The sequence below is a fragment of the Bombus vancouverensis genome, unplaced genomic scaffold (assembly GCF_051014615.1).
Source record: "Bombus vancouverensis nearcticus unplaced genomic scaffold, iyBomVanc1_principal scaffold0056, whole genome shotgun sequence".
NCBI lineage: Eukaryota > Metazoa > Arthropoda > Insecta > Hymenoptera > Apidae > Bombus > Bombus vancouverensis.
In genome coordinates, this window is record NW_027468947.1 from 100,973 (window position 1) to 121,748 (window position 20,776).

Below are 20,776 nucleotides of genomic sequence, written 5' to 3' on the forward strand. Positions count from 1 at the left end.
TCCGCACGATTATCTTTTCTCTTGTATCGAAGGGGATATAAATATTTCCCCACTTACAATGCTTTCGCTCGTAATCCAAACGAGCCTTGCATCCTGCGAAAAATTCGGATCCTAAGATTCCATCTTGATCGATCAGCAATGAGTCAACTACGTGAAAAATAACTTTTTTTTTTATAATTATTATTATTAACGTAGAGGAAATCCGCACGGACACCAGGTCGCTTCTGGGGAAAAGCGGCGTGGTAATGCCGGACTCCAACCGACTAAAACCTCCACGATGACCGTCCCGGCAGCGGTCGAATAGGAAGAGCATGACGACATTTCGTCGTCGGATCTCACCGCCCCGCCGCGATTGCGGCGTCGCCGCATCCCATCCCGTGAGGGTCCCGGGCCGACGGTCATAACGTCGAGTTCCTCCAACCCTCTCCGAGACCCCCCAGTTCGTGTGTCCCCTTCGCCAGACGCATGAGCGTGTTTGGGGGCCTGGCGGCCCACCCCCGGACGGTCACGGTTGCTCGATGACGACTCGGGGCCCGTTTTACAACCCGCGGCTGCGCCGGTACTATGGTATCCCTCCCCTGCGCTGTAAACGATTTTTTGGTTCGTTTCTCTGTCCATTGTGATTCTGAAGTCGCCGAGGTCGTCAACAAGGGTTTTCATCCTGGTGCCACTCACTCTTTCGCACCCTGCCCCAGCAAAGGCCGGCGCAGGGTGACGGGGAGCCCCACAAGAAGGTGAGGTGAGTGGTCTTGGCAGATACGGGCCCACCAACTTCTCCGAGGTTCTTCGCACCGGATCGGCAAACTGGCGAGGGCCGAAGACGCCGACCAGTCACCACCCGGCTATAGGAGAACATTAGATTCATCGTGGTTTCCCGATGGGACCAGGGCGTGGTCCTACGCCCTGAGAACCCGTAGCCGCCTCGTGCTCCCCACGTGAAAAATAACTGAATTTCCCGCAACCTGCATTACGATTGCATGATTGCTGCAGCATGATTGCTGATTCGGATAAGGCAGGTTTCTTGATGACATTGATTTCTGATCCGGGGTCTAATAGTAAATTTGTCTTAGTTTTTAAATCTGGGAAAATTATTCTAGCGGTGGGAGTACTTGGAGTTTCGTTTATTTTTATTGAAATAATCCGGAGAGGTCGTCGTCCAAATCTGAGTCCGGCCGAACATATCCTTTAATTTGTTCCCGAAATCGTTCAAACTGTTTAGCTAACTGTCCTGTATGGCGAGGAACGCGTGCCCGCGAAGCTACGCCGCGAAGCTTACAGAAACCTGATGCCGCGGAATCATGTTTCGTGCGCGCTCGCATGCTCTTAAATATTGAAATACTGAGGGTCGATATCTGACGAATATTGGTACTGACTCGATCGCGTCTTTTAACTTAATTGGTTGGGGGCTACCGTCTGTCGGTATTGTCACCTAGAGAATTATCGGCGGTGATGCGGGTGTCTCGATTTCCTTTTTTGTCTTGAGTGAACGCATGTCGTCTTTTAATTCATTGATTTTTGTACTCATGTCGGCTATTACTCGTAAATTCGCATCGCATTCGCATCTCGCGTCTCCCCTATCTTCCGGTAGTTGGGACAAAGACTGTTTGTCTGTTTGAAGGACTTTAGTTAACTAAACCTTAAGATTTATAACGGGCCCTCGGGCTAGCCGAACATGTACTGCGGAGACGCATCGACATCTGGCAATCATCGAAGAATAGGGTCTGCGTGTGGCGAGCCACGGGACAGAAACCGTTGGAATGTTTACTGTCGCGTGTCGCCACGAATATTTCTTTTAAGGAGAGCTATAGAATTATTCCATACCTTTGTTAGACAAAGCGTTCATCCCGTGACCGCGGCTACGTTCGGCGACTGACTGTCGCCTCAAGCCCAAGCTCATTATCACAACTCTCGAACAATTACAATTGGACTGGGTGACTGCAATTATTTAATTACAGCTATGGTAGATTCTGAATTACAATGTTACGGGATTTTCCCAAAATTCCAAAGGGAAGGCTCCGGTGTTCTTTCATCTCCGACATATTAATAAGGAACCATTTGGCTGAATAACGAAAAAACATATAAAGAGTTCTTTAGATTATGTGACGCGGTCAAAATCAAATTTCAGGAGTTGAATTTAAAAACATTTTGTCCCTATGAATTCACAACCTCCCAAAGCTTCGAAATCCACACATATTTCTTCCTTCAGATGATTCTGTGATTACATTAGGGTTGTGAAGACATATTTTAAGTGAAACTAATTGTTTTAACTCGTAATTATTGTTAAAATAAGAATATTTAATGACAATTAATTGTTATTAAAAAATGTATAGGTTTCACTAATTGCTATTAATTTTTACTAACTAAAAATATATTTTTAGCATAAGAATATTTAATAGCAAATAATTTTTAATAATTTTTATTGGGTAAAAATTAACTCTTAAAATAAAAGTATTTAATAAAAATTAATAGTCACTAATTCGGCTGCAGTGGTCGGATCGCAAAACAGCTTCCAAGCCAGTCAAATGCGTGTGTCACGTCGAAGACAGAAGAAATCATGAAACCAATAGATCGCTGGTGATCTCCTCTCCTCGCGTCGCAGTAAATATATTCGTACGTTTCACGAATAACGTGAAGGAATTGAACTTCGTATAAGATGATGGAAATTTTATTGTATAAATCCAACGGAGTGACGGTTCAAAGTGTTACAGAATAATTAACAGAATAATGTGTTGAGCGCTAATGTAGGAGGGTTTTTATATGGAGGTTTTAGTCCCTTTGGAGGGGTTATCGTCCGATGTATATCAGAGGCGGCTATTCAGTTGCTGTTTTGTTATTATTTCGATAGCTGTGGCATGCAGGATGTTTCGTCTACTTTATTACTGTTTCTGAGCGGGTGACAGGTGCATCAGACGCAATGCAATACTTGAAACTTGCTTGTTGAAAAATAGAAGCAGTGCTGTCCATGATATTAACGCTGTGGTATATATGTCAACACAAACATGGCATACATATGTTGGAACTAGTGCGGCTATGGATATCGCCCATGTGATTCGAGTTTTAACAAACGTAGCCGCGTATGGCGCGGGGGTACCGGAAGAAATCCGTCCTTAATTAAAGCCTTAATTAAAGCTTACCGTCACACCGACGAATATTTTTTCCTCGATTCTGAAGTTTCATAAGGCTGCTTTTTAAAATATTGTAACAAACTAAAAAGAAAGCACTGTTTGCAAAAATTTTATCATTTCTTTAATTTTTGTAGTAATAACTCTTAAATTCATAATAAAACTAGTAGATGATATAATATAGACGCAATGGGAAGGTTATCAATTCTTCACCGGTAGTGTGTATTTTACAAAACAATGAGTATAAGTATTTTCTTACACCATTAGAATATGTAATACCACCAGAAAACGGCGGTATAATATACATACATATATACGTACATAGGCAGTTCGAATGAAAATAGAAAAACGTTTGAGAGGCGTTCCCTACATACTAAACAAGATAATAATCAATATTGACACTTAAAAATAGCAGAAAATATTCTAAGGCTCAATAAAGATTTTGAACTAATGCATGATCCATTTTTTAATATCACTCGTACTTTATTCATACAAATTGTTATGTATTCTATGGCTTCTTTCAATATATATAGTTTCATAGTTTTATACGTACGACAATAAATATGTCAACCCTATAATTCATTATTATAAAAGTATATCAGATTTGCCGGCGAATCTGTGTTTAATATTTTTTTTACTATTAGATGATTCAATATTAGATACGTTAATATTACCCGAATATTTACACATTACATTTTCAAATATTATATCGCTTCCGTTCTTGTTCCAGTAAGGTTTTGTCACGTTATCGGAAGAAGGAAACATTACAAATAAAAGAGACCAAAAAATTTCTTTGGAAATCGTTTCATAAGTAAACAGATTAGGGATATATGTGTTTCCAGGACGAGATTTATTAATTCATTCGTACTATAGTTAACGATAATATTGTTAAGATATTAAAAATTTATTTCTGATTTAGTGTGCGAGATTTACTTTAATTCTATTTCTCCATTTTCATTCATTCACAATCAATCTTTACAACTTTGCCTTCACAAAGGCTTGAGAGAACTATATTCATCAAATTATTTCTTGACGTCCATATCCATCACATGAGATTTTGATAAAGTTTTTCTTAAGATATGTCACTGAAAAGCATCCGTAAAAAAGATTTAAAAAATTTTTCACCTGCTCTACATAAACTTCAGCTTGTTATAACTTGCAGATCTATTAGGCTAATCCTTCTTTCCAATTTTTTTTATGTGTTTGTTAGATAAATAAGCCTGCTGGAAGAATCTGACAAATAAAATGAAATAGCTGAGGTACATCAGCATAGCAAGTTTGATGTTCAAAGGCGTAACGTGACATTCAACTTGGGCACTGTGTACATAGTAGTAAGCTGATGCAGTTAAAATGCAACCCACAACCATTTGTGATAGCTGTAGCGTAGTAACAAACATGGCGACCCATTTTGGTATATTGAACCGCATTGCTTTCAGAGCATAATAGGAGTACATCCAGGCATGAACGAAAGAGTTTACCAAGCCAAACCACTTGCCATTTTCTGTGGCCTCTGCATAAGAGAACCAGGTATAGAGAAGGACTGTTACGTGATGGTACCAATGTAGAAAAATCAACGGTTGCTTTCGTAACACAATGAAGGCTGTGTCGCAAAATTCTACTAGCTTCGATAGGGCAAAGGTCCACGACCAAAAACCGAAAACTGGATCTTGAGTAAGATGGCTGGAAAGAATATAATTACATTTCTATTATGATATAATATTTTGGAAATATTGTTATATGTTATGAACATGATATATAAATTGAAGTTACATAGTGTGTTTCTTAATATCTGTCTGATGTTGTGTATTTTTCATATTACAAACAATTTACTTTTATGTTGGAAGTGGCTGAATTTATTTCAAGTATAGTACAATAATAACAAATGCAGTTATTTTTGTTATAATATCAAAAATAAAAATTTCCATTTATCCATATTTTATACATTTCTTTGAAGTTTCTCAATTTTCCACAGCATCGAACAACATTTTGCAATAAAAGTTAACAAAAAGACGCGAATTTCTAGTATTAAAGAAAATTTGCAGATAAAATTAAATTATAGATTAAAACTGTTTAGCTGAATTCCTTGCTTGTAGACAATTGCTACGTTTAAACTGTCTTTCTAAACGTAATAATTTCCGGGATATTCCGTAAAATATGTTTTCAGTCTCAATTTTGCAGGATATTTTTGCTCCTTCGACATGGATTTTCCCGTGTAAAGATAATATGTGTCAAATATATTACGAATCCCCTGTTAGATACGTATGCTATCGCAAGGCGGATTGAGCATGTACAGATACTTTTAGCATAAAATCAAATTCTGTATGCATTTACATTTAAAACGTTTCGGGCTAATATTATTAAAAAGAACAGTTTTTAAGGTAAATGAAGTTTTATTATCTATTATTCAACACACATCCCTTCCTTGTCATATTTTTCTGAATTGCTTCTACAGTATTGAGTTGATGTAATGACCCACTTGAGAGGCTCGAATTGCTTGACTGACTATTCCCTCTTATGTTTTTCCGGAGGAAAGTTTGGCGTGGGTGTGCCCTTTGAACGAAGAACGCGGATTCGTTGTTCACACTTTTCGTCAAGGAAGTGAGGGTAACCATCCGCGATGCCGATTGGTTATGAGCCATGCTAATGAAAAAGGATATGAGGTAGTCTCCCACCAACGTGGATCGGGGGGTGACTTCGTTCCTGGGGAAAACCAGTCCTTTTCGATAAACATGTGTTCGGTATTCCCATTCGGTGACTACACGCTTTCTCCGTGATTTCTAAGAGCCTAATAAACTCAAGGACTTTTCCGAAACCCGAAAATAAACTGAAAATACTTACTTCTAGACAAACAGTTTGACTGGCAAACATGTGGAAACAATGAAGCCAAAGTTGACGGTTTATGGTGGGTCCTTGAGTTTATTGAGGGCCGCTGGCTGCCAGGTAGCGTCGGCTGGAGTACAGCTGTTCCATGCGACGTAACAGCGTGGGAAGCTAGTAGCGCTGTGTCGTCAGCAAATGTTGCTATTGTTATCTCTGTTGATGGTGGTAAATCGGTAACAGTGTAGATGGAGAACAGCAGGCGTCCGAGGACACTACCTCGGAGTATGCTAGATTCCATTGGGAACGCTGTGGAAGTGACGTCTAAGTATTTAACCATGAGTTGTCTATTGGTTAGGTAGGACTTTAAGATGGAGTAGTTGGTGTGTGGTAGGACTTTTTTAAGTTTGTATAGTAGTACTTCGTGTCATACTTTGTCGAATGCCTGTTGAATGTTTAGGAATATCGCTGAGCAATATTTTTTCTTTTCAAGGGATTGGTTGATAATGTGTGTTATGCGATGGATTTGCTCTACTGTTGAATGCTGTTTCCGAAAACCGAATTGATGATCTGGGAGTATTTTCAAATCCCCCAAGAGTGGAAGGAGTCTATTCGTTAGCATTTTCTCGAATAGTTTTGACAGGATAGGTAAAAGACTAATTGGGCGATAGGAGCAGAGTTTCATATATTGGTTTTCCGAGTTTAGGGATGAGAGTAATCAGTGAAATTTTCCAGGCCTTAGGAAAGTATTCAAGGCGAAGAATTGCGTTAAAAATCGATGTGACGAGTGCAATCCCTTTTATGAGAAGTTCATTGATTGCTCTATTGCCTATTAGGTCATGCCCCGCTGCTTTCTTGGGGTTTAGGCGACTGATTGATTCTATAATCTCTGCAGAAGTGAAGGGTTCAATAGGAGGAGACATTTAGAAGGGAGAGTGCAGGTGTTCAGTAATGTCTGCGGCAGCGTTGGAGGAATGGGGTTTAAATACTTTAGACAAGTATTTAGCAAACAGGTTGGCTTTACCTATAGGGCTACACGCCCATCCACCTTGCGGATAGCGGATTGATGGGATTATTTGCGGGGAGCGCGTGAGTTTCCTGGAAGCCCTCCATAGTGAGTAGTTGGAGTCAGCTGTGGGGGACAAATTGGCGAGATATTTATGAAAACAGTCGTTTTTATAATTTTTGATGATTGTGATTGGCTTTCTAGTTGCGTTGTTTAGTTTGCGTTTGTTATCCGGTGTTCTATGGGACTACCATACTCTTCTTAGTCTACGTTTTTCTGCTATTTTTTTAAATATGTAATGGGGATATTCACGTTTGCTGATAGAAGTCTTAGTAGGTGTGGAGGAGCGGATAGCGTTTATTATGCTCGTGTTTAAGTATTTCGTGACTGCTTCGATATCTTCATTAGTTTTTAGTGAAATTAAGGCTGAAGTTGAGTCATTAAAGACTTCTCTAAAGAGCTGCCAGTTGGTGAGTTGATTATGAATAAAGCCATTAGGTGTATTCTCGATACTTGTTGAACTGACTGTTGCTATCACGGGCGAATGGTCAGAAGAGAGATCAGCCGAGGAGTTGATTTGGACATATTTTGGCGAGATATTTTTAGTTATGAAGAAGTCAAGTAAGTCAGGTATTTTGTTAGTGTCAGTGGGCCAGTGTGTGGGTTCATATGTGGTGAAGTAGTCGAGATTGTTGGTGATTATGCTGTTTAAGAGATTTTTGCCTCTTACTGTGACCTCTGCCCCATTGGGTAAGTTTGGCGTTATAGTCTCCTCCAGCTATGAATCTATTGCCCAGAGTGCCAAGAAAATTATCAAAATCTTCTTTGGCGATGGAGTGTCTGGGAGGGCAGTATACTGCTGAAGTGGTGATTGTACCATGGTAGTCTTCTATTGCTACGTTTGTTGCTTGGAGGTAATCTTTCTGGAATGATGGAAGTTCGTAGTGCTTAATGCTGGATTTGATAATGATTCCGGTGCCACCGTGGGCCTTTCCGCTGGGATGTTGGGTATGGTAGAAGTTATAACCATTTATTTTCAGATAGTTTTTGTCGGTGAAGTGGGTTTCAGATACGAGCATTACGTCGACTTGCTGTTGCTTTAGGAAGAGTTCTAGTTCGAATTTGTATTGAGCTAGCCCCTTGGCATTCCAAAGAGCTATGCGTCTTGATTTTATTTTGCGTCGGGGCGTATTAATTTATCCATGGTGAGTGTTAATAGTGATAGCAAATTATTTATTTGTTCAGATTGTTTTTCCTTTAACTTTTCAACTCTAATGTCACGTTGATTCGGGATTATTTCACATTCCGCACGTAAGGTGAGAGATTCGTATTCCAATTATGATCGTTATTACAAAATTTATTAGAAACTGACAAAGTAACGATACAGAATGTTATAACAGAACAGAATAGAATGTCGAGTACTGACTTGGGAGGTTTTTTTATATCAAGGGGTTGGCTCCTGTGGAGGGGTTATCGTTGGATGCCGGTCACATAGGGATCCTGTTACTGCTTAGTTACTGTTTCGATGGCTAAGGTATGTGAGAGATATGATTATCCTATTGCTGCATTCGCGGGGCCACTGTGACACTAGAGACGTTGTCTGTGTTTTATGAATTGGAGACATTATTTTGAGAATGGTCCCTGTGGTTATTTGGATTATTTTGATTTCCTTGTACTGTTTGGGAGTAGTATAGGAGATTGAAGTAGTAGTGAATTTCGGAAGACTGGGTATTTGATTGGTTGTCTCTTTGGCTCTAAGCTTGGGATACTTATTTATACATAAGGTTTTGTAGGCTGAGCGGCCTTTGTAGTTAGCAGAATGGTCACCTTGACAGTGGATGCACTTCGTTGGGATTTCCGGTGATTTAGTGCACTGGTCAGTGGGGTGTGTACCTGCACATTTAACGCAGCGGATTTATATGCAATCGCTTCCTCTGCAATGTTTGCATTTTTCAAAGCTTTTGTTCATGCAATAGCTCTAGTGTTTTATTCTCGTGTTTTCGTTCTAGTTATCCTAGTTGAACAAGTTTTGAAGTGTCCGTGCCTGTGTAACGTCAATTCACATCAGAGACCAGGCCACACACCACGGACAGGATGGCACCCAGATGTCTGCATATCCTTGGCACGCACCCTCAATAGTCTTAAGTGCCCACCAGGGGCCTTGGCATTTTTATAGTTAAGGTCCTTCGGACCAAGCGAGTATTTCCTGTCTTAAATTTCCCTTTACGTTTATTGTCTACCACGTGTTAGCTTAGAAAGTTGGTTTTCTCCACATCTGGTATGTTCCGTTGGCAACTTTCTCGCGAGAGCGGCTAAAACCCTTCCTGGTCCACCAACCGTCCTATTATCCAATCGGAGACGGTATCTACTGCCCTCACTTCCTTAACCAAAATTGTCATCAACAAATCCGATAGTCCCGTGTCCTTAGACACACCCACCCCTAGCTTTCCTTAGACACAGTATCGTCAGTAAAACTTCACTTATTCTGTATCCTTAGAATAGTCAACATATCTATATCGGTCTCTACCCTTATAAGTCGCGTACTTAATATATTTACACGGAAGCTTGCAATTACACTAATGTCAATGAATATTAACGTATATGTTTATTATTACACCAAATAAAAGTGAAAGTACTCTAATGAAAAATACAATATACTTTAATGGAAATAAAATAAGTAAATAGCGAAGCATTTATTAATATTATTATACAGTACTATATTATATTATTATAATATTTATTAATATTTACTTACCTTTTACGTTTGCATAAAAACTACAAAATTGTAAATATCAACTTTTATAACAGAGATAAAACAAGTCACAGAAATTCGTGTCTTTCAATGGCAAAATGCGTTAAAGGAAGGGAAACGATAATCTCCGTTTCGCGTCACAAGCGGGACTGTGCCAGTTTTGCTCCTTGAAAGTACATGTAGCGGTACATGAGCTAGAGGACAATTCAAATTATGTTGTTTTTTTGCCTCGGAGTATCAATATCGTTAGGACATACATAATGTAGCAATAAATAAACTCCGGACAAAACTATGTTGCCGCTACGTGCAACTGTCGAACGAAGACGAATTTGAATTTTCCGATTCTCCTCCGACCAGTTTATACTGTACCAGTTTAAACGGACGCAATCGTAAAGAGTTATCGATCATGTAGTGGATCGTGTGAGGATCAATAATTTAGAGAATACGAGAAATTGCTGCTGCAATGCCTCAAATATATTTAGAATAAATAAAATAAATACGAATAAATATAAATACCGTCGAGAGACGCTCGTACAAATGTATTCGCGAAGCTAGGGTATGGTCGCTTGCGAAAAACTCGATAACTATAACTCGGATGAGTCGGATAATAACTCGTAGATATTGATCGATAATTCGTAGGTACTCGGTATATACAAACTCGCGATCACGTCCGTTTATTTATACTGGGGGAGGGGGGGGGGAGTCGGAAAATTTGAATTCATCTTAGATCGACGATTGCCCATAACGGTGACTTTGTTTTGTCCGGAGTTTACCTATCGATATATTTCGTGCGTCAAGGCGATGTCCGTGTTCCGAGGCACAACAACATGAGTCGCTCTCGATCCGCCACGTCCTATGACTCTACCGACTATCTACCGAGTATTGATCAGTTACTAACGAGTTATGAGCGAGCGGTTATACACTGTCTTAGCGAATCCGTTAATACGAGCGTCTTTGCGAACATTATCTGTTCTTATTTATTTAATCATTTTAAAATATACTTGACGGTTTCTACAACGGGCAATCTCGTCTAATAAATCTCTCGATTAACCATCCTCTACACACAAGTCCCTTAATACATAACGACTTTTCAGTTCAATTGGGATCATTGCGTTTAACGCCATCTATTCGTCCGGGCGCGCCATTTTTCTCTAGAATATAAATTGTACCGCATGCTTGAATATGTACCGCATGCTTGAAATAGCCAGCCATGTTGATATGGAAGAGGAGGCGAAAGTGGAGCATATTGTAGAAGGAATAGTAGATGAAGAAAACAATAAGTCTACTACATCCATTAAAGAATTGAGGAAGAGATTAATCATGTACGAGGAACAGAATTATCGCAGAGCAAAATTGATTGTGAAGCTAGCCAAAATTGAAAGGAGCAGGATGCCCAGTCAATCTGGAGATATGAAGAAGACGAGATGTTACAATTGCGGCGACGAAGAATATGAGTGTGCAGAGTGCCCGAATAGGTCGAGAGGACCCAAGTGCTTTAAGTGTAGAGAGTACGGACACATCGTATCGAAATGCGACAACCTGAGCGAGTCCCATAAAGTTGTTTCTAGCACGTGGCAATCGTTGCAGACGAAGCGTGGTAAAGACTTCAAGATCGGAAATTTCGAATTGAGCGCGCTAATAGATACCGGTAGCGAACTAACTTTAATGAGAGCGAATCAGTATGTGAAAATTGGTATCGGGTCCGGAAGAAATTGTACACTCGAAGAATTTTCGACGAATATTGTGATAGATGATGAGTCGTACGTTGTAACGATACATGTAGTTTCAGATACTTTGATGCAACACTCGTTCATAATTGGCACATACTTCCTGAATACCGTCGAATTAAACATAAAGGACGGAAATGCTTCTATTCGTAAAGTAGAGAAAAAAGATTGTAATAGACACCCGGAGGTGTTTAAAGTAGATATAGAAATGCGGCAAGACAAAGTAATTGAGTCTTAAAGTCTTAATCCGACTTTGCAAATCCGATCGTAGTTGAAAAAAGGAACGGATCTCTTCATGTTCCTATCGAGGAGAATAGTAGAGAATGTACGGCAGTTGTAGTTACCATGAGTCCTTATCTCGAGGACACCGTCGTCATGAAACAAAAATTTGTTAGATAAACCGGTTTTTTTGCGTGAAGAGGGAAAAATGCTATTACGCGTACCCAGAGAGATCCGCGTCTCTGGGTTATGTAGGACTCGGCAGGTGACATCGCCATACGCCCTAAAAACCCCTCGATCCTTTATTTGATTAGACACGGACAACCCCGGCATAGCCGATCAGCATTCATCAGGGTTGTCATTAACCGCGTCTCCGAATATTTAACGTTGCATGCTGGTACCGCTCCTCCTGTTCGCTGACCCCATAGCCATTTCCATTTCTCTTCTGTAATTTATTATCGATTTGCAGAACGCTTTGAGCTTTGTCCAGTATTCGTCCTTGGTAACCACGGTGTCCACCAAGTTGACCACACTTATCCTGAGACCCAGGAAATTCTCGAGTTCGATCGTTATGTTCATTAGGTCCATTTAGGACACACGAACAGGACGTGTTCTGCATCGTCGTTCGGGTCACCACAATCCCTACACTTAGTGTCGACCCCCTTACCGATCCTCTTTCTGCAGCTGTTGAAGATACCATGCCCCGTTAACATTTGCATCGTAAAGTAATCGATGTCTCTCCTTTCCTTGGCGAATATAGACGCATTACCTATCAACTTCCTAGTAAAGTTGTCCTCTTTGTAATTGCCCTATTCCGCTTGTCACTCCATTAGGGCTTTCTTCCTTATGTCATCCAGTTCTTCTTTTAACATGATGTATCTATCGATCACTTCACCTTCAACAGCTAAGCTCTTATAAATCTTCATTCTCTCGTATGATTCTTTCAACATCCTAGCTTTAATGTTGATCGGTAAGTTGCCGGTCAATACACAAAGCACCGCATGAGATACAGTGAGGTAGGCTGTAAATGTAATGCACAGGGCAGTACGTTGGGTCCTTTTTATAATCTTCCTGTTCTTCTCATAGTTCATTGCATCAGCCCACACAGGCGCACCATATGTCACGATGGGTTCCCAAACATTGTAATAATATTGTAAATAATATGTGTATAATATTTGTGTGTGTGTATATACATATTTATAGCTAAAATTTTTATAAATAGAATATTTATAATAGCATCATTGATTAACTTTGGATTGAAAAGAAAATATAAAATATTAAATTTTTGAAAAATTAAATTTATACGATAGATACTAATCTATAGTGTTAAAATGAATATGGGTAAATAATATGTGTATAATATTTGTGTGTGTGTATATACATATTTATAGCTAAAATTTTTATAAATAGAATATTTATAATAGCATCATTGATTAACTTTGGATTGAAAAGAAAATATAAAAAATTAAATTTTTGAGAAATTAAATTTATACGATAGATACTAATCTATAGTGTTAAAATGAATATGGGTAAATAATATGTGTATAATATTTGTGTGTGTGTATATACATATTTATAGCCAAAATTTTTATAAATAGAATATTTATAACAGCATCATTGATTAACTTTGGATTGAAAAGAAAATATAAAAAATTAAATTTTTGAGAAATCAAATTTATACGATAGATACTAATCTATAGTGTTAAAATGAATATGGGTAAATAATATGTGTATAATATTTGTGTGTGTGTATATACATATTTATAGCTAAAATTTTTATGAATAGAATATTTATAATAGCATCATTGATTAACTTTGGATTGAAAAGAAAATATAAAATATTAAATTTTTGAGAAATTAAATTTATACGATAGATACTAATCTATAGTGTTAAAATGAATATGGGTAAATAATATGTGTATAATATTTGTGTGTGTGTATATACATATTTATAGCTAAAATTTTTATAAATAGAATATTTATAATAGCATCATTGATTAACTTTGGATTGAAAAGAAAATATAAAATATTAAATTTTTGAAAAATTAAATTTATACGATAGATACTAATCTATAGTGTTAAAATGAATATGGGTAAATAATATGTGTATAATATTTGTGTGTGTGTATATACATATTTATAGCTAAAATTTTTATAAATAGAATATTTATAATAGCATCATTGATTAACTTTGGATTGAAAAGAAAATATAAAAAATTAAATTTTTGAGAAATTAAATTTATACGATAGATACTAATCTATAGTGTTAAAATGAATATGGGTAAATAATATGTGTATAATATTTGTGTGTGTGTATATACATATTTATAGCCAAAATTTTTATAAATAGAATATTTATAACAGCATCATTGATTAACTTTGGATTGAAAAGAAAATATAAAAAATTAAATTTTTGAGAAATTAAATTTATACGATAGATACTAATCTATAGTGTTAAAATGAATATGGGTAAATAATATGTGTATAATATTTGTGTGTGTGTATATACATATTTATAGCTAAAATTTTTATAAATAGAATATTTATAATAGCATCATTGATTAACTTTGGATTGAAAAGAAAATATAAAATATTAAATTTTTGAGAAATTAAATTTATACGATAGATACTAATCTACTGTGTTAAAATGAATATGGGTAAATAATATGTGTATAATATTTGTGTGTGTGTATATACATATTTATAGCTAAAATTTTTATAAATAGAATATTTATAATAGCATCATTGATTAACTTTGGATTGAAAAGAAAATATAAAAAATTAAATTTTTGAGAAATTAAATTTATACGATAAATACTAATCTATAGTGTTAAAAAGAATATGAGTAAATAATATATGTATAATATTTGTGTGTGTATATATGTATATATTTATAGTTAAAATTTTTATAAATAGAATATTTATAATAGCATCATTGATTAACTTTGGATTGAATAGAAAATATAAAATATTAAATTTTTGGGAAATTAAATTTATACGATAAATACTAATCTATAGTGTTAAAATTAATATGAGTAAATAATGTATGTATAATATTTGTGTGTGTGTGTATATATATATATTTATAGTTAAAATTTTTATAAATAGAATATTTATAATAGCATCATTGATTAACTTTGGATTGAAAATAAAATATAAAAAATTAAATTTTTGAGAAATTAAATTTATACGATAAATACTAATCTATAGTGTTAAAATGAATATGAGTAAATAATATATGTATAATATTTGTGTGTGTGTATATATATTTATAGTTAAAATTTTTATAAATAGAATATTTATAATAGCATCATTGATTAATTTTGGATTGAATAGAAAATATAAAAAATTAAATTTTTGAGAAATTAAATTTATACGATAAATACTAATCTATAGTGTTAAAATGAATATTAGTAAATAATATATGTATAATATGTGTGTGTATATATATATATATATATATATATATTTATAGTTAAAATTTTTATAAATAGAATATTTATAATAGCATCATTGATTAATTTTGGATTGAATAGAAAATATAAAAAAATAAAAAATAAATTTTTAATAAAAATTAAAATTTATATTTATAAATTAAAAAATATTAATTAAAAAATTTTAGTTTAAATTAAAATATTTTATTTACAATAAAAAGAGTAATTATTAATTAAAATTTTATAAAAAAAATAATAAAATAAAATTAAAAATAATATAAATAATTAAATAATATATAAATATAAACATATATATATAAATATAGTAAAATCAAATTTTTTAAAAAAATTACATTTAATGTAGTTTGCATATTAAATTTTGATTTTAATAGAATTAATAATATTAATAATATAAAATAAATTTTATAATGATTTTTAAATTAATTATATTTTTGTATTAATAAATAATAATTTAAAATTAAATATTTATTATATTTTAATAATTAAATTTAAATAATTAATGAAAGTTAAATTTAGAAAAAAAAATAAATAATGATTAATTTAGTGCCAGCAATAGCGGTTAAACTAAAATTGTAAGTTAATTTTATTAATTTATATTTATATAAATAAATATTTAAATATATTTTATTTAATAAAAATTATATATTTTAGGTGAAATTTAATTTATAATAAAATTAAATTTTATATTTATAAAAATAATAAGATAAAATAATAAACTAGGATTAGATACCCTATTATATAAAATAATAATATTAGATTTATTATTAAATGTTGAATCAGTAAAATTAAATTATATGGCGGCTTTTCATTCTTATTAGAGAAACTTGTAGTTTAATTTGATAATCCACGATAAGATTTACTTAAGTTGATGTTTATATATTGTTGTATATTTTTATATAAAATTAATTTAAATAAAAATTTAATAAAAAAATTTTAATTCAAATCAAAATGTAGTATATTTAAGAATTTATGAGTTATAATAAATTTAATTTTTGGATAATTATATTTTAATATTAATTAAAAAGAGGATTTAAAAGTAAAATTAATAAATTAATTAATTTGAAAATAGTTTTGAAAAGTGTACAAATTGCCCGTCAATTTCATTTATGGAATAAGTCGTAACATAGTAAAAATATTGGAAAATGTTTTTAGATAAGAAATTAATTTTTATAATATTTTATTTTTAGTAAAAATAATTAAAGTTAATTTTTTTTTTGAATTTATAAATTTGATATTTTAGTTTAAAAATTTATTTAATTATATTTTTTTAAAATTATATAAAAAATAATTGTTTAAGTAATAATTTATGAAATAATATGATGAATAATAGATTTAGTAATGTGAATGAAATTTTAAAAAATTAAATAAGTAAAATAAATTTTGTACCTTTTGTATCAGGGTTAATTAATATAATTTAATAATATTAATATTCTCGAAAGAAAAAGAGTTAAATATATAATTATGTTTTTGTGGAATAAAAAATTATAATATATATTTAGAATTTAAATGTTAAAACCTAACCCCAATCTATATATTTTTAATTAAAATATGAATATATTGAAAAATTTCTAAAATTTAAATTATTTACATTATAAAAATTAAAAAAATATATTAAAGTTGAAAATATACATAAATAAATTAGAATTAATAATATGAATAAGTTTTATTAGTATGAAGAATGAAATAAAAAAATAATGAATTAAAAATTGATGAACATCCAAATAATTTTTTTATAGAGAAGTCTATATTTGTATATAAAGCAATGAATGTATTATTAATAAATAAAGTAAGAATTAGATATGGTGTAATGAAAGTTATTGAAGAAAAAAATAAATTGGAATAAATTTTATAAATGTTGAAATAATTAAAATTTGATTTCATGAAGATATATTATAAATATAAATTATTCAAAAACAAAACGGAAATAAACCAATTTTTAAAAATATAGATAAATTTATTAGAAAATTAATTATATAATTTTTAAAAATAAAAATTTGTGTATAATTTAAAGAAATAATAATAATAATGAATAATCTTGAAATTGATGATATTATAAAATATATGATTCTAACAATTTTATTATTTGATTTAATATTAATTATTCTAGTTAAAATAATTGTTGAAAATTCTATTGATAATCATTTAATGTAAATTCTTGATGAATTTAATATAATAAAAAATAAAATAATTACTGATAAATAAGAGAATATATATATTTTATTATAAAAAATAAATAATTTTTTTTTGAAAAAATTAAATATTGTATATAAAAATAAAATTTATATAGAAAAATTTCTATTAGTTTTTAACTTATTATATAAATAGTAATAGTATAATTTAATTATATACATAAATATTTTATCAAAATATAACTTTTATCAGACATATTACTTATATTTTTATATTTTATATAAAAATTTTTTGAATTTATCGATAGGGTATGAACCTATAAGCTTAATTTAGCTTATTATATAGTTTATAAATTTAATTTTTAAAATATAATTGAATTTATTAAATTGTAATTTAATAGTAATTTTAGAATTATATAGTTAATTTATAGGAATAAAAATTATTGAATTATTTATAAAAAGTTAGATATATTTTAAGAATTACTATTAAATGCAATTTAATTATTATATTTTTTTATTAACTAATACCCAAATTGTTAATAATTAATTGATAAATTTAATATTATATATATAATATTATTATTAATAATAAATTTAAATTTTAATTAAATATATATATATACATAAATAAGTAACAGCGGTCAGTTTGTGAAAAGTGCTCGTTAACAAATCTTAAATTACAACGAAACGAAATTGTTCAACACCTTAAAATTGAAAATTACCGAACTAAGTAGGAAAAAGGCCACAATGTTTGTAGAACCTCGATAAGTGTTCGCCGAGACAGTTTCGACATCTGGACTACGTCGGACAGTTTACGACGGATATCCGTCACATAAAAGGGGTAGAAAATAACGTAGCCGATACTCTATCTCGCATCGAAGCGATCGGAAAATCAATAGATCACCATACGCTAGCTGCAGCGCAAGAAAAGGATAGCGAGCTACGCAAAATTATCAACGCTGGCTCGAGCGCGTTGCAGCTGAGAAAAGTACGATTTCCCGATCACAACGTCGAGTTATACTGCGATATTAAAACCGAGACCGTGCGACCGTACGTGCCGGAACTGTTACGCCGCACCGTATTCCAAGCGCTACATGGACTTTCCCACCCGGGGATGCGAGCTACGCGAAAATTGGTAGCGACGCGCTTCGTCTGGCCGTCGGTAAATAAAGATTGCCGAACGTGGACACGACAATGCATACCGTGTCAGCGCAACAAAGTCACCAGACACGTATCCTCGCCCGTCGGAACGTTCGGAACGTTAGCGGGCCGGTTCGAGCATATACACGTAGATATCATCACAATGCAATATTCGCAAGGATACCGTTATTGCCTTACGTGTATCGATCGTTTTTCGCGTTGGCCTGAAGCCATACCTATCGCCGATATGGAAGCGTCAACCGTGGCTTCGGCCCTCCTTTCTACCTGGATATCTCGTTTCGGCGTACCCTTGAAAATTACGACTGATCAAGGACGTCAATTCGAATCGCGTTTATTCGAGGAATTATGCCGGTTGCTCGGCGTCAAACATTTGCGTACAACGGCCTACCATCCAGCGTCTAACGGGATGGTAGAACGCCTACACAGACAATTAAAGGCGGCGATCAAATGCCACGACACGAGCAACTGGGTCGGAATTCTCCCGATCGTCTTATTAGGTATAAGAACCGCGATAAAGGAGGACCTAAACGCAACGGCGGCCGAAATGATTTACGGCACCGGCATACGTCTGCCGGCGGAATTCTTTTTGCCAACTAGTCAACGGGCCAACTTGGAATACGCGCGAAAATTTTTGCAAAAATTTCCTAAAGGAATTATAATCTATGAGATAAATGAAATAAAAATACAAAAACCAACTGATATTAAAAGAAGAATGATTATTTTACAAGATAATATGAAACTGTGTAAGGGATTACATATGTAACATATTGTCCCGATGTACACATATCTGCGAAGCGACTTACTACCCTGTATATTCCAGAAACTTCTTAGTTTGCCCCAGCCTTAGCAATTTGAAACTATTTTATTAAAATTAAGAATTTTCCACATTAGATCGAACGCACTTCTAATAGGTACCAAACAGTATATATATATAGCAAGATTTCACATATCTCTAAATTATTCACAGAAAATTAATACGGCACATAAATTAGACTTCGGATTGTAAATATTAAGAATAAATAACCGATACAGTCTCACAAAAATAGAAGGATAAAGATAGAGATAAGGGATCAAAAACAACAGTTATTTTTCAAATTTGTATGAAAAGCCCTTAAGAAAATAAGTTCCTCCTTAAATTGAAAACAGTTATATGTATAGAAATCAAACTTGCGATAAAAGTAAAAAAGATAGAAAATAAGAAAATTGTATTTGTTTTTATGACTCACTTTTACATGTAGTATATGCTATTTTAGCACAGAACAAATTTTTAGGTTAAAATTATTCATACAAAGCTAGTACGTAGTTGAATATTTTTTCATTTTATAAACATTCGTGTAAAATATTTACCTCACTAAACTAATCGTTCTTTATAGAAATTTCAGAAATCAACCTTCTAATAATCAAATTGTGTTCTTCACTCATCAGATATTACCAATTAATGCTTGGTAGGCAAAAGAATTGTTTCAGTAAATGTCTATACAATGTGTATCACGTATCCGAAAGGCGACTCAACTCAGACGATAACTGATTCCGCGACACTGTGACTCTAACGACAACAGACTAATGCTGTATAAATACAAATGACACTGTTATTTTGCGGCATGCTTGTAAAGTCTAGACGTGATTCTATTGTTAGCTTTTCATGATTGTACTACAAATTTTAGACTGATTAAATAAATATCTAATAACGGTTTTAACGCGTTGACTGTCACGCGTGTTTTCAAAGAAATCTCTGTCAGGCCACGCGTACAGCAGTACCGAGCGTTTTCTGCTAGGTGCTCCCCATCGATGTTTTAGTAATACGAGTCGCTCAAGTGGTGATCTCAAGAATGATCTTTCGTTTCATTTGTTCGCAACATTAAAACCACTATCTATCGTTGAATATAATGAAGGAAAGTGTGGTATAGATTATTCCGACCAAATGGTTTCTTATGCCACCACAATTAGAAAAGGAATCAAATGGTACAGAAAACTTGGCATTCAATTCCTTCTGAGAATTTCTGTTGTAAACGCTTTGACGGTTTAGAAAATTGCAACAAGGAAAAATATAAATATTAGAATATTTAGACAATTATTAGGTGCAAAATTATTAAGGTTGTCTGAAAATACAAAAAATCCTTGTCTTCGACGGAGTCAGCATAATATCGCCATTCGCAAAAATGATTCCGGAAGAAGCATTAGACGCGCATGCAAACTATCTATGTTATGCAAATAAAAGACGTCGAGTGGACCGAACAATGGCACAAAAGAATTTGAGGAAAACAACAACTTATTGACCAAATTGTCCCGACCAACCTCAGCTACGTATAGAATGCTTTAAGGTTTTACATTCTAAATAATTTTTTAATGAACCATTTTCGTATTTCTATTTTATAACAATTCAACAGT

The 20,776-nt window shown here is 33.4% G+C and overlaps 1 pseudogene; it reads right to left on the minus strand.

The window, feature by feature from the left end:
• Positions 1-4,018: 4,018 nt before the first annotated feature.
• Positions 4,019-6,279, minus strand: LOC143304823 (very long chain fatty acid elongase 6 pseudogene; annotated as a pseudogene).
• Positions 6,280-20,776: the final 14,497 nt, after the last annotated feature.